Below are 14,441 nucleotides of genomic sequence, written 5' to 3' on the forward strand. Positions count from 1 at the left end.
TCCAGTTTCCTCCCACAGTCCAAAGACGTGCCAGTTATTAGGTCAAATGGTCATTGTAAATTGTCCTGTGACTAGACAGGACCAGGCGAGATATACCCCAGGCTACCATGGGAGGCGAGAGAGGAGATTGCTGATCCTCTGGCAATGATCTTTGCATCATCAAAGGGGATGGGAGAGGTTTCAGAGGATTGGATGGTTGTAGATGTTTTTCCCCTATTCAAGAAAGGGAGTAGAGATAGCTCAGGAAATTATAGACCAGTGAGTCTTACTTCAGTGGATGGTAAGTTGATGGAGAAGATCCTGAGAGGCAGGATTTATGAACGTTTGGACAGGCATCATATGATTAGGAATAGTCAGCATGGCTTTGCCAAAGGCAGGTTGTACCTTCCGAGCCTGATTGAATTTTTTGAGGATGTGACTAAACACATTGATGAAGGTCGAGCAGTAGATGTAGTGTATATGGATTTCAGCAAGGCAATCGATAAGGTACCCCATGTAAGGCTTATTGAGAAAGTAAGGAAGCATGGGATCCAAGGGGACTTTGCTTTGTCGATGCTGAATTGGCTTGCCCGCAAAAGGGAAAGAGTGGTTGTAGATGGGTCATATTCTGCATGGAGGTCTGTAACTTGTGGTGTGCCTCAGGGATCTGTTCTGGGACCCCTTCTCTTCGTGATTTTTATAAATGACCTGGATGAGGAAGTGGAGGGATGGATTAGTAAATTTTCTGATGACATAAAGGTTGGGGGTGTTGTGGATAGTGTGGAGGGCTGTCAGAGGTTACAATGGGATATCGATAGGATGCAAAAATGTGCTGAGAAGTGGCAGATGGAGTTCAACCCAGATAAGTGTGAGGTGGCTCATTTTGGTAGGTCAAATATGATGGCAGAATATAGTATTAATGGTAAGATTCTTGGCAGTGTTTAAGATCAGAGGGATTTTGGGGTCCGAGGGATCTTGAGTCTGCATAGGTTGACTGTGTGGTTAAGAAGGCATATGGTACATTGGCCTTCATCAACCGTGGGATTGAGTTCAAGAGCCGAGAGGTAATGCTACAGCTATATCAGATCTTAATCAGACTCCACTTGGAGTACTGTGCTCACTTCTGGTCACCTCACTGCAGGAAGGATGTGGAAACTATAGAAAGGGTGCAGAGGAGATTTACAAGGATGTTGCCTGGATTGGGGAGCATGCCTTATGAGAATTTGTTGAGTGAGCTTGGCCTTTTCTCCTTCGAGTGATGGAGGCTGAGAGATGACCTGATAGAGGTGTATAAGATGATGAGAGGTATTGATTGTGTGGATACTCAGAGGCTTTTTCCCAGAGCTGAAATGGCTAACATGAGAGGGCACAGTTTTAGGGTGCTTGTAAGTAGGTACAGAGGAGATGTCAGGGGCAAGTTTTTTACAGAGAGGGTGGTGAGTACATAGAATTGGTTGCTGGTGGCAATGGTGGAGACAGATACGATAGGGCCTTTTAAGAGACTCCAGGATAGGTACATGGAACCATAGGTAAGTACATATTCGGCACAGCCTCGTGGGCCGAAGGGCCTGTATTGTGCTGTAGGTTTTCTTTGTTTCCATGACTGTCATGGCCCGGTCCGAAGTCCGCGTTCCGGTTCATGGTCTGCTCCGCGTACTCTAGCTCCGGGTCTTCCGGCTGTCCCTTGTTTCGGTTGGACTTAACCATAAGCACCTGATGCTCATCTTGGGGCTGGGAATATAAGTGGCCCTGGGATCGAGTGTAGTGGCTGGATTGTCTCGTCATTCTCCCCTCGGAGCAACCCACTGGTGGAAGGCTAGTGCAGTCATCGAGATATGGATTTGGCTGTTCTGTAGCCCACCGAGGTTACCAGCCGCCTCGGGTCTTGGAGCCACCCCGGACCTAGCTCCCTTCCTGTCCCTTGCCTCCATCGGGTAAGCCAGGCCGATTGGCATTACCCTGCGGTTGGTTCTGTCCCTTCCTGTCCCGTGGCTCTGTCGGGTAAGCCGGGCCATTTGCTGTTACCCTGTGGTTGAGTCTATCCCTTCCTGTCCTTGCCTCTGTGGGGTGCAGTCCTGCGTCCTGCCCAGGAGTTGTCTCGAAGTACCCTTGCCCCGTTATGTCCTTGTCTAGCCTCCAACAACCCGATCCTTGTCGCGTCTTCGCCTGGTCTCCAAAAACCCGAGCCTCGTCACGTCTTTGCCTAGTTTTGGGGTCTGAGCCCAAGTCAAGACCCAGGTTCTGGGTCCTTGTCCAGTCTCTGGCTCAGAGTCCACGCTCCTTGTTTCCAGTCCCTCGTCCTGGTCCTGCTTCCCTAGCCTAGTCTGCGTCCTGTCCTGTCATTTAGTTTTGTCCATTCCCGTTCCTAGTACCTCAGTGTCTGTGTCTTGCATTTGGATCCATTCCCAACGCCCCCCACTGTGACAATGACTAAGCTATAGTTAAGTAGGTGGTTTGCTGGGTGGCATGGCTTATTGGGCTGGAGGGGCCTGTTCTGTGCTGTATCTCTAAATGAAATAAAATTCTCAGTCATGATGTCTCTTGAGAAAAAAACTTGATGGGGTGTGAAGAAAATCCTTTCTTTTTCACTTCCTATGGGATGACCATATTTGACTATTAAGCCAAGGAATGTCAACAATACCAACTGGACACAATACAGTATCGATGTGGAAAGGTTTGACAGGGTTACTTGAACTTATGCCATTTGAAAGAGTCATAGAGATATACAGTATGGAACTTTTCCAAGGATCATCTCCTTGTCTTGGTGGAGGGATTTGTGAGTTCCTGAGATCCCAAGAGCGACGCCATTGGAGCTTAGTCTCCTGGTAAGTTCAAGGGGAGGTTCCAGACAAAGAGCGATCCAAGTAAAACCTCAGTGATGAAGGTGGGGGAGGATGATAACACATCACAATGGCAGTGTAGGCAGAGAAAGACTGCAGCAGTGAAGGGTCTCCAGTCATCTTGCACACCATCCACTAGATCCTGACCCTGATCTATCAAGGACCATGTGGTGACTGCCCATGCACCAGACGAAGTCACACACTGGCATTCTTCATTAAGGGAAACCACCCTAACATCCCGGAATAAGTCCCATGGTGATCAGTATGTGGCAAAGGGGGCAGGATTGTGAGATCTGGAAGCCCCTAATCATCAGCTGGCACATTGGGCAGTGGGTGTTTGATTCAGTTGCTGAAGTCTTGGACCAAGGCAGAAAAAGCCCTTTGGTAAATGCAGCCACAACTGAACAGTCCTATTTAGAAATCACTCTGCTCACCCCATGTGGGAAAGGGGCTAAAAAATAACCTGCCTCAAAACCTCTTGATTGGATTATCACGTCCAGAGGGCATCATATGTGGTCAGAAATATGTGACGGAGAATCCAGGATGGTTTGTTGCCTCCCGGGTGCCAGGGTCAAGGATGTCTCTGATCGCTTGCATGACATTCTGATGTGAGAGGGTAATCAGCCAGATATCGTGGTGCACATCGGTACCAATGACAAAGTAAGGAAGAGTGAGGAGGTCCTGGAGAGTGAGTATAGAGAGCTTGGTAGGAAGTTGAAAAGCAGGACCTCAAGGGTGGTAATCTCAGGATTGCTACCTGTGTTACGTGCCAGTGAGGGTAAGAATAGGATGCTCTGGAAGATGAACAAGTGGCTGAGGAACTGGTGTAGGGGCAGGGTTTCAGGTTTCAGGATCATTGGGACCTCTTCTGGTGCAGGTGGGACCTGTACAAGAGAGACGGGTTACACTTGAACTACAGGGGGACCAATATGCTTTCAGGGAGGTTTGTTAGTGCTGTTGGGGAGGCTTTAAACTAGATTTGCAGGGGGATGGGGACCAGAGTGCCAGAGCTGACAGTGTGGTTGGGGTGAAAAGTTCAAGCAAATCCAGTAATAGAAAGGTTGTAAGTGGTGGTAAAAACCTTCTGAGGTGTATATATTTCAATGCTAGGAGTATTGCGGGGAAGGCGGATGAGTTGAGGGCGTGGATTGACACGTGGAATTATGACGTTATAGCAATTAGTGAAACTTGGCTACAGGAGGGGCAGGACTGGCAGCTTAATATTCCAGGGTTCCGATGTTTCAGATATGATCGAGGCAGAGGAATAAAAGGTGGGGGAGTAGCATTGCTTGTTAGGGAAAATATTACAGCAGTGCTCAGGCAGGACAGATTAGAGGGCTTGTCTACTGAGTCCTTATGGGTGGAGCTGAGAAACAGGAAAGGTATGGCCATATTAGTGGGATTGTATTACAGACCACCCAATAGTCAACGAGAATTGGAAGAGCAAATCTGCAGAGAGATAGCAGGAAACATAAAGTTGTGGTGGTAGGGGATTTTAATTTTCCATATATTGATTGGGACTCCCATACTGTTAAGGGTCTAGATGGTTTAGAGTTTGTAAAATGTGTTCAGGAAAGTTTTCTAAATCAATATATAGAGGGACCAACTAGAGGGGATGCAATATTGGATCTCCTGTTAGGAAACGAGTTAGGACAAGTGACGGAAGTCTGTGTAGGGGAGCACTTTGGTTCCAGTGATCATAACACCATTAGTTTCAACTTGATCATGGACAAGGATAGATCTGGTCCTAGGGTTGAGGTTCTGAACTGGAAGAAGGCCAAATTTGAAGAAATGAGAAAGGATCTAAAAAGCGTGGATTGGGACAGGTTGTTCTCTGGCAAAGATGTGATCGGTAGGTGGGAAGCCTTCAAAGGAGAAATTTTGAGAGTGCAGAGTTTATATGTTCCTGTCAGGATTAAAGGCAAAGTGAATAGGAATAAGGAACCTTGGTTCTCAAGGGATATTGCAACTCTGATACAGAAGAAGAGGGAGTTGTATGACATGTATAGGAAACTAGACTCTGTCTTGCCACTGGATCCAGATGGGAATTGGGAAGAGAGAGTGAGGCTGACGCTGCGCAACTCTCCCTCACTTAAATCCAAATCACGCGCTAGTCTTGACACCATCATAATGGTGTCGAGGTCCTCAGCGATGTCAACGATAGATGAACAATAGGAAACAGGGAGTAAATAAGGTGCTTGAGGAGTATAAGAAGTGCAAGAAAATACTTAAGAAAGAAATCAGGAGGGCTAGAAGAAAACATGAGGTTGCCTTGGGAGTCAAAGTGAAGGATAATCCAAAGAGCTTTTACCAGGTATATTAAGAGCAAAAGGATTGAAAGGGATAAAATTGGTCCTCTTGAAGATCAGAGTGGTCAGCTATGTGTGGAACCAAAGGAAATGGGGGAGATCTTAAATAGGTTTTTTGTGTCTGTATTTACTAAGGAAACTGGCATGAAGTCTATGGAATTAAGGGAAATAAGTAGTGAGATCATGGAAACTGTACAGATTGAAAGGGAGGAGGTGCTTGCTGTCTTGAGGAAAATTAAAGGGGATAAATTCCCAGAATCTGACAGGGTGTTCCCTCGGACCTTGAAGGAGACTAGTGTTGAAATTGCAGGGGCCCTGGCAGAAATATTTAAAATGTCGCTGTCTACAGGTGAGTTGCCGGAGATTTGGAGAGTGGCTCATGTTGTTCCGTTGTTTAAAAAAGGATCGAAAAGTAATCCGGAAAATTATAGGCCGGTAAGTTTAACGTCGGTAGTAGGTAAGTTATTGGAGGGAGTACTAAGAGACAGAATCTACAAGCTTTTGGATAGACAGGGACTTATTAGGGAGAGTCAACATGGCTTTGTGCATGGTAGGTCATGTTTGACCAATCTATTGGAGTTTTTCGAGGAGGTTACCAGGAAAGTGGATGAAGGGAAGGCAGTGGATATTGTCTACATGGACTTCAGTAAGGCCTTTGACAAGGTCCCGCATGGGAGGTTAGTTAGGAAAATTCAGTCGCTAGATATACATGGAGAGGTGGTAAATTGGATTAGACATTGGCTCAATGGAAGAAGCCAAAGAGTGGTAGTAGAGAATGGCTTCTCCGAGTGGAGGCCTGTGACTAGCGGTGTGCCACAGGGATCAGTGCTGGGTCCATTGTTATTTGTCACCTATATCAATGATCTGGATGATAATGTGGTAAATTGGATCAGCAAATTTGCTGATGATACAAAGATTGGAGGTGTAGTAGACAGTGAGGAAGGTTTTCAGAGCCTGCAGAGGGACTTGGACCAGCTGGGAAAATGGGCTGAAAAATGGCAGATGGAGTTTAATACAGACAAGTGTGAGGTATTACACGTTGGAAGGACAAACCAAGGTAGAACATACAGGGTTAATGGTAAGGCACTGAGGAGTGCAGTAGAACAGAGGGATCTGGGAATACAGATACAAAATTCCCTAAAAGTGGCGTCACAGGTAGATAGGGTCATAAAGAGAGCCTTTGGTACATTGGCCTTTATTAATCAAAGTATTGAGTATAAGAGCTGGAATGTTATGATGAGGTTGTATAAGGCATTGGTGAGGCCGAATCTGGAGTATTGTGTTCAGTTTTGGTCACCAAATTACAAGAAGGATATAAATAAGGTTGAAAGAGCGCAGAGAAGGTTTACAAGGATGTTGCCGGGACTTGAGAAACTCAGTCACAGAGAAAGGTTGAATAGGTTAGGACTTCATTCCCTGGAGCGTAGAAGAATGAGGGGAGATTTGATAGAGGTATATAAAATTATGATGGGTATAGATAGAGTGAATGCAAGCAGGCTTTTTCCACTGAGGCAAGGGGAGAAAAAAACCAGAGGACATGGGTTAAGGGTGAGGGGGGAAAAGTTTAAAGGGAACATTAGAGGGGGCTTCTTCACACAGAGAGTGGTGGGAGTATGGAATGAGCTGCCAGACGAGGTGGTAAATGCGGGTTCTTTTTCAACATTTAAAAATAAATTGGACAGATACATGGATGGGAGGTGAATGGAGGGATATGGTCTGTGTGCAGGTTAGTGGGACAAGGCAGAAAATGGTTCGGCATAGCCAAGAAGGGCCAAAAGGCCTGTTTCTGTGCTGTAGTTTTTCTATGGTTTCTATGGTTTCTAAATAAAGAAACATGACCTTTGGAGCCTGGAGTGTCCACACTCTGATAGATAGTGCAATCAATGATTGATCAGAGGTAAACTGCAATCATCACCAGAGTATTGAGGAGATGCTAGATTGATCTAGCTACTCCTTCTGAAACTTGGGTGATAGACTAAGGCCAACTAAGGGAGGAGAAGGGTGGTCATTAGATAAGATTAGATTATGAGGACACTCAGTCCTTGTTTATTGTCATTTAGTAATGCATGCATTAAAAATTGATACAATGTTCCTCCAGTATGATATCACAGAAACACAAGACAGACCAAGACTAAAACTGTTAAAACCACATAATTATAACAAAAACAACAGGAATTCTGCAGATGCTGGAAATTCAAGCAACACACATCAAAGTTGCTGGTGAACGCAGCAGGCCAACCAGCATCTCTAGGAAGAGGTACAGTCGACGTTTCAGGCCGAGACCCTTCGTCAGGACTAACTGAAGGAAGAGTTAGTAAGAGATTTGAAAGTGGGAGGGGGAGGGGGAGATCCAAAATGATAGGAGAAGACAGGAGGGGGAGGGATGGAGCCAAGAGCTGGACAGGTGATTGGCAAAGGGGATATGAGAGGATCATGGGACAGGAGGTCCGGGGAGAAAGACAAGGGGGGAGAAAGACAAGGGGGGGGGAACCCAGAGGATGGGCAAGGGGTATAGGGAGAGGGGCAGAGGGAGAAAAAGGAGAGTGAGAGAAAGAATGTGTGTATAAAAATAAATAACGGGTGGGGTACGAGGGGGAGGTGGGGCATTAGCGGAAGTTAGAGAAGTCGATGTTCATGCCATCAGGTTGGAGGCTACCCAGATGGAATATAAGGTGTTGTTCCTCCAACCTGAGTGTGGCTTCATCTTTACAGTAGAGGAGGCCGTGGATAGACATGTCAGAATGGGAATGAGATGTGGAATTAAAATGTGTGGCTACTGGGAGATCCTGCTTTCTCTGGCGGACAGAGCGTAGGTGTTCAGCAAAGCGGTCTCCCAGTCTGTGTCGGGTCTCGCCAATATATAGAAGGCCACATCGGGAGCACCTGACGCAGTATATCACCCCAGCTGACTCACAGGTGAAGTGTCGCCTCACCTGGAAGGACTGTTTGGGGCCCTGAATGATGGTAAGGGAGGAAGTGTAAGGGCATGTGTAGCACTTGTTCCGCTTACAAGGATAAGTGCCAGGAGGGAGATCAGTGGGGAGGGATGGGGGGGACGAATGGACAAGGGAGTCGCGTAGGGAGCGATCCCTGCAGAAAGCAGACAGAGAAGGGGAGGGAAAAATGTGCTTAGTGGTGGGATCCCGTTGGAGGTGGCGGAAGTTACGGAGAATAATATGTTGGACCCGGAGGCTGGTGGGGTGGTAGGTGAGGACCAGGGGAACCATATTCCTAGTGGGGTGGCGGGAGGATGGAGTGAGAGCAGATGTACGTGAAATGGGTGAGATGCGTTTGAGAGCAGAGTTGATAGTGGAGGAAGGGAAGCCCCTTTCTTTAAAAAAGGAGGACATCTCCCTCGTCCTGGAATGAAAAGCCTCATCCTGAGAGCAGATGTGGCGGAGACGGAGGAATTGCGAGAAGGGGATGGCATTTTTGCAAGAGACAGGGTGAGAAGAGGAATAGTCCAGATAGCTGTGAGAGTCAGTAGGCTTATAGTAGACATCAGTGGATAAGCTGTCTCCAGAGACAGAGACAGAAAGATCTAGAAAGGGGAGGGAGGTGTCGGAAATGGACCAGGTAAACTTGAGGGCAGGGTGAAAGTTGAAGGCAAAGTTAATAAAGTCAACGAGCTCAGCATGCGTGCAGGAAGCAGCGCCATTGCAGTCGTCGATGTAGCGAAGGAAAAGTGGGGGCAGATACCAGAATAGGCACGGAATATAGGTTGTTCCACAAACCCAACAAAAATGCAGGCATAGCTGGGACCCATATGGGTGCCCATAGCTACATCTTTAGTTTGGAGGAAGTGGGAGGAGCCAAAGGAGAAATTATTAAGAGTAAGGACTAATTCCGCTAGACGGAGCAGAGTGGTGGTAGAGGGGAACTGATTAGGTCTGGAATCCAGAAAGAAGCGGAGAGATTTGAGACCTTCTTGATGGGGGATGGAAGTATATAGGGACTGGACATCTGTGGTGAAAATAAAGCGGTGGGAGCCAGGGAACTTAAAATCATCAAAAAGTTTAAGAGCGTTAGAAGTGTCACGAACATAGGTAGGAAGGAATTGAACAAGGGGGGATAAAACCGTGTCGAGGTATGCAGAAACGAGTTCGGTGGGGCAGGAGCAAGCTGAGAGAATAGGTCTGCCAGGACAGGCAGGTTTGTGGATCTTGGGTAGGAGGTAGAAATGGGAAGTGCGAGGTGTGGGAAATATAAGGTTGGTAGTAGTGGATGGGAGATCCCCTGAGCAGATAAAGTTGGTGATGGTGTGGGAGATAATGGCCTGGTGCTCCTTAGTGGGGTCACGATCGAGGGGTAAATAAGAGGAGGTATCCGCGAGTTGTCACTGTGCCTCGGCAAGGTAGAGGTCAGTACGCCAGACTACAACAGCACCCCCCTTATCGGCGGGTTTAATAATAAGGTTAGGATTTGTGCGGAGGGAGTGGAGAGCAGAGAGTTCCGAAGGAGTGAGGTTGGAATGGGAACAAGGTGCGGTGAAGTTGAGATGGTTGATGTCCCGTCTGCAGTTAGCGATAAAGAGATCCAGAGCAGGCAGAAGACCAGAGGTCCATGAAGAAGAGGAGGGTTGAAGATGGGAGAAGGGGTCATCGGTGGGGGTGGAAGAGTCCTTGCCGAAGAAGTAGGCTCGGAGACGGAGACTGCGGAAGAAGAGTTCCGCATCATGGCGAACACGGAACTCGCTGAGGTGTGGGCGAAGGGGGACAAAGTTGAGGCCCTTACTGAGGACAGAGCGTTCTGCCTCCGACAGTTGAAGGTCGGAGGGGATGGTAAAGACCCGGCACGGATGAGAGCTGGGATCAGAGGGGGGAGGGGGGAGGCTGGGGGTGTCAATGGAGAGGGGAGGGTTGGGGTGAGAGGAAGATGGAACCTGTTGTAACATATAGTTACAACAGTGCAAAGCAATACCGTAATTTGATAAAGAACAGACCATGGGCACGGTAAAAAAAGACTCGAAGTCCCGATAGCCCCATCATCTCACGCAGATGGTAGAAGGAAGAAAAACATTCTCCCTGCCATGAACCTCCAGCACTGCAAACTTGGATGTGGCACCCTGGAAGCATCCGACCACAGCCGACTCTGAGTCTATCCGAAAACTTCGAGTCTCTGACCAGCCCTCTGACACCGAGCACCGAGCACCATCTCTGCCGAGCGCTTCAACCCCGACCCCGGCCGCCAAGCAACAGGCAAAACTGAGGATTCGAGGCCTTCCCCTCTGGAGATCCTGGATTGCACAGTAGCAGCGGCAGTGTCACAGGCATTTCAGAAGTTTCACCAGATGTTCCAACATGCTTCTCACGCCCGTCTCCATCAAATCAGGATTGTGCACGGCATCCTACTTGACAGATTACAGATGTTCATTCCGGAGTGGCCGCTGCGTGCTGTGTCGCGCCGCCATCTTCTATTTTATAGCTTCTTCTTTCTTCTGGAAAGGGAAGGCAGCTGATGGGCCCTGGATCCATGATATTGGGATTGCAATAAAGAACCAGCTTGTCAGTAAATTCTCTGAACTTCCCAACAATCAGATGGCAACTGCCTTGAGTGCTCATGCATCAATTTTGGACTCCTATGAGTACGAAAAAGAGGCTTTCTATGCTGTTGATCAACTCCAAGGAGGATAAGTTAATTTTCTTAAGGACTTCAATGCCAGGGTCAGTCAGGACTTCAACCTATGGAAGGGTACGATAGGAAAGGAAGGCATTGCCAACATCAAGTCAAGGAGGAGGAGAAGATGGTGGCGCGACGCAGTGCACATGGCCTCTCTGGTGAATGATATCTGTAATCTATCAAGTAGGGGACCATGCACAATTCTGATTTGATGGAGACAGACGTGAGAGTACGGAGGAGAACCTGGAGAAACTTCTGAAGTGCCCGCTTCGCTGCCACTGCTACTGTGTGATAACGGGAATCCCTGGAGCAGAAGGCCCCGAATCCTCGGCTTTGCTTGTTTTTCAGCGGCCAGGACAAGATCGAAGGCGCTCAGCAGAGGATGGCGCTTGGGAGGCTGTGTCGGACGGGATGGTCGGAGGCTCAAAGTTTTCAGATGGATGGACTCGGTATCGGCTGTGGTCGGCTGCTTCCAAGGCATCAGCAGTTGTCGGTGCCTTGGAGGTTTATGGCAGGGAGTTTCTCCCTTTTGCCGCCTGCTATCGGGGACTCAGGAGTCGAATGGGACTTGAGACTTTTTTTTACCGTGCCCATGGTCTGTTCTTTATCAAATTATGGTATTGTTTTGCACTGCTGTAACTATATGTGGTTCTGTCAGTGTTAGTCTTTGGTTTGTTCTGTTTTCTGTGATATCACTCTGGAGGAACATTGTATCATTTCTTAATGCACGTATGCATTTCTAATTGACAATAAAAGAGGACCGAGTGTTCTCATAAACTAAAAAAAAATTGAGTACCACTTCTCATCATATATGCTGAGCACCATTTTAACATTGTAAATATTCTCTTCAGTCAGAAAAAACAAATTCAAGGCATCTTGGAAGCACTCCCGTTCTAAACAGTGGCATCTTATTGGTTATGTCATCATCTGAGCTAGGGATTGCCGTGAAGTGAATATCACAAGGACCATGATTAGTACAAATGGGTGCTGGACAGATCATCGCCTGAGGACTCCCAAATTTCCCACATCTCACATTTCCCACAAAAAACATTCAAATCCGTTCTCAGTGCACTAGGTATGTACTAACAGAAAAAAGATACCAGTTCTTATTTACTTACTTAGAACCTCAGCCTTTCCTTGCCCAAGCCTGTTTTTGCCTGACTGTTGAGTCAAAACTGGACCGCTCTAACAATGCCCCTCTCCAACAATTGCTGCTCTACTTACACCTCCTTTCTTTTTTATTGGCCTTTGCTGATCGCACTGATGTTGGCAAGGCTGCAGTTGAAATACTGTGTTCAGTTTTGGTCACCTTACTATAGAAAACATGGCATTAAACTGGAAAAAGTACAGTGGAGATTTACAAAGTTGTTTCCGGGATTTGAAGTCTGGTTTGTGGAGAGAGGATGAGTAGGCTGGTACTTTTTTCATTGGCATGTAGGAAAATGAAGGGTAATTTAAGAGAGAGGTATATTATGAGAGGCATGACAGGGTGAATGCAAACTGTATTTTTCCCTTGGGGAGTCAAGAATGAGAAGACATAGGTTAAGGTGAGAAGAAGAGATTTAATAGGAGGAACCTGAGGGGCAACTTCTTTATACGGAGGGTGGTCTGTACATGGAAGCAGTTGAGGCAGGTATGTAAATAATATTTAAAGGTACTTGGACAGGTACATGGATTAGAATGGTTTAAAGAGATTTGGGACAAATGCAGGCAAATGGGACAAGCTTAGATGGGAATCTTGGTCAGCATGAACCATTGTCCCTTCCCTCTCTACTGGTCCTACAGCCTAACCTTTAATTCTACCCCCTTCAATATCCCCATCACTCCTACTTCCGTCACCCATCTCACCCAGAGCAAGGTGTCAGTAACCCCAACAGTGAGACGGCAGTCTATGCTCCAGATTTTTCCTTCCCTCCAGCCATAGTCTGCCAGGATATGGGGCTTCCCCTATTTGAAATGAATGCTGCCTCTTCAGTGTGGATTTGAAATACTGTGTTCAGTATAGGTCACCTTACTATAGAAAACATGGCATTAAACTGGAAAGAGTACAGTGGTGATTTACATTGTTTGTGGGATTTGAGGACTGGTATGTGGCGAGAGGGTGAGTAGGCTGGTAATTCTTTCATTGGCATGTAGGAAAATGAAGGGTAATGTTCCTGTAAAAAGGATGGAAACTGTTGGGAATGTGACTGGGAATCCCAAACCCACTCAACTACCTAAAAGCAGAATGCACTGACATCATCTCATGGATAGTGGCAGCAGCTATGGTCTGGAGGCAGATCTCACTCCCCTTGCTAGAAACCTCACATTGTCACCCCTTAGTAGTGAAGATTCAACTGGTACCAGGGACAAGACTGGACATGGGATGAGATGCAGGAATCAGTCCATGTGGAGTTCTAGAGCCTAGAGTCTGATATTGAGAGACAAAGGATTTTAACTGTGTAACCCTGGGGTAGAATATAGAAACAGAGAAAACCTACAGCACAATACAGGCCCTTTGGTCCACAAAGCTGTGCCAAACATGCCCTGACCTTAGAAATTACCTAGGGTTACCCAGAGCCCTCTATTGTGCTAAGCTCCATGAGCTCCAGGAGTCTCTTAGAAGACCCTATTGTATCTGCCTCCACCACTGTCACCGGCAGCCGATTCCACGCATTCACCACTCTCTGCGTAAAAAAACTTACCCCTGACATCTCCCCTCTACCTACTTCCAAACACCTTAAAACTGTGCCCTCTTGTGCTAGCCATTTCAGCCCTGGGAAAAAGACTCCACACGATCAATGACTCTCATCATCTTGTATACCTCTGTCACATCACTTCTCATCCTCTGTCGCTCCAAGGAGAAAAGGCCGAGTTCACTCAACCTATTCTCATAAGGCATGCTCCCTAATCCAGGCAACATCCTTGTAAATCTCCTCTGCACCCTTTCTATAGTTTCCACATCCTTCCTGTAGTGAGGTGACCAGAACTGAGCACAGTGCTCCAAGTGGAGTCTGACCAGGGTCCTACACAGCTGTAACATTACCTCTCGGCTCATAAACTCAAACCCACGTTTGATGAAGCCCAATTCACTGTATGCCTTCTTAACCACAGTGTCAGCCTGTGCAGCAGCTTTGAGTGTCCTATGGACTCGGACCCCTAGATCCCTCTGATCCTCCACACTGCCAAGAGTCTTACCATTAATACAATATTCTGCAATCATATTTGACCAACCAAAATGAACCACCTCACACTTATCTGGGTTGAACTCCATCTGCTACTTCTCAGACCAGTTTTGCATCCTATCAATGTCCCGCTGTAACCTCTGACAGCCCTCCACACTATCCACAACACCCCCAACCTTTGTGTCATCAGCCAATTTACGAACCCATCCCGCCACTTCCTCATCTAGGTCATTTATAAAAATCACGAAGACTAGGGGTCCCAGAACAGATCCCTGAGCCACACCACTGGTGACTGACCTCCATGCAGAATATGACCCATCTACAACCACTCTTTGCCTTCTGTGGGCAAGCCAGTTCTGGATCCACAAAGCAATGTGCCTTTGGATTCCATGCCTCCTTACTTTCTCAATAAGCCTTGCATGGGGTACCTTATTCAATGCCTTGCTGAAATCCATAACCATATTCCTAATCATATTATGCCTCTTCAAATGTTCATGAATCCTGCCTCTCAGTATCTTCTCCATCAACTT

Source organism: Mobula hypostoma, chromosome 12, assembly GCF_963921235.1.
Source record: "Mobula hypostoma chromosome 12, sMobHyp1.1, whole genome shotgun sequence".
In the NCBI taxonomy this organism is placed as follows: domain Eukaryota; kingdom Metazoa; phylum Chordata; class Chondrichthyes; order Myliobatiformes; family Myliobatidae; genus Mobula; species Mobula hypostoma.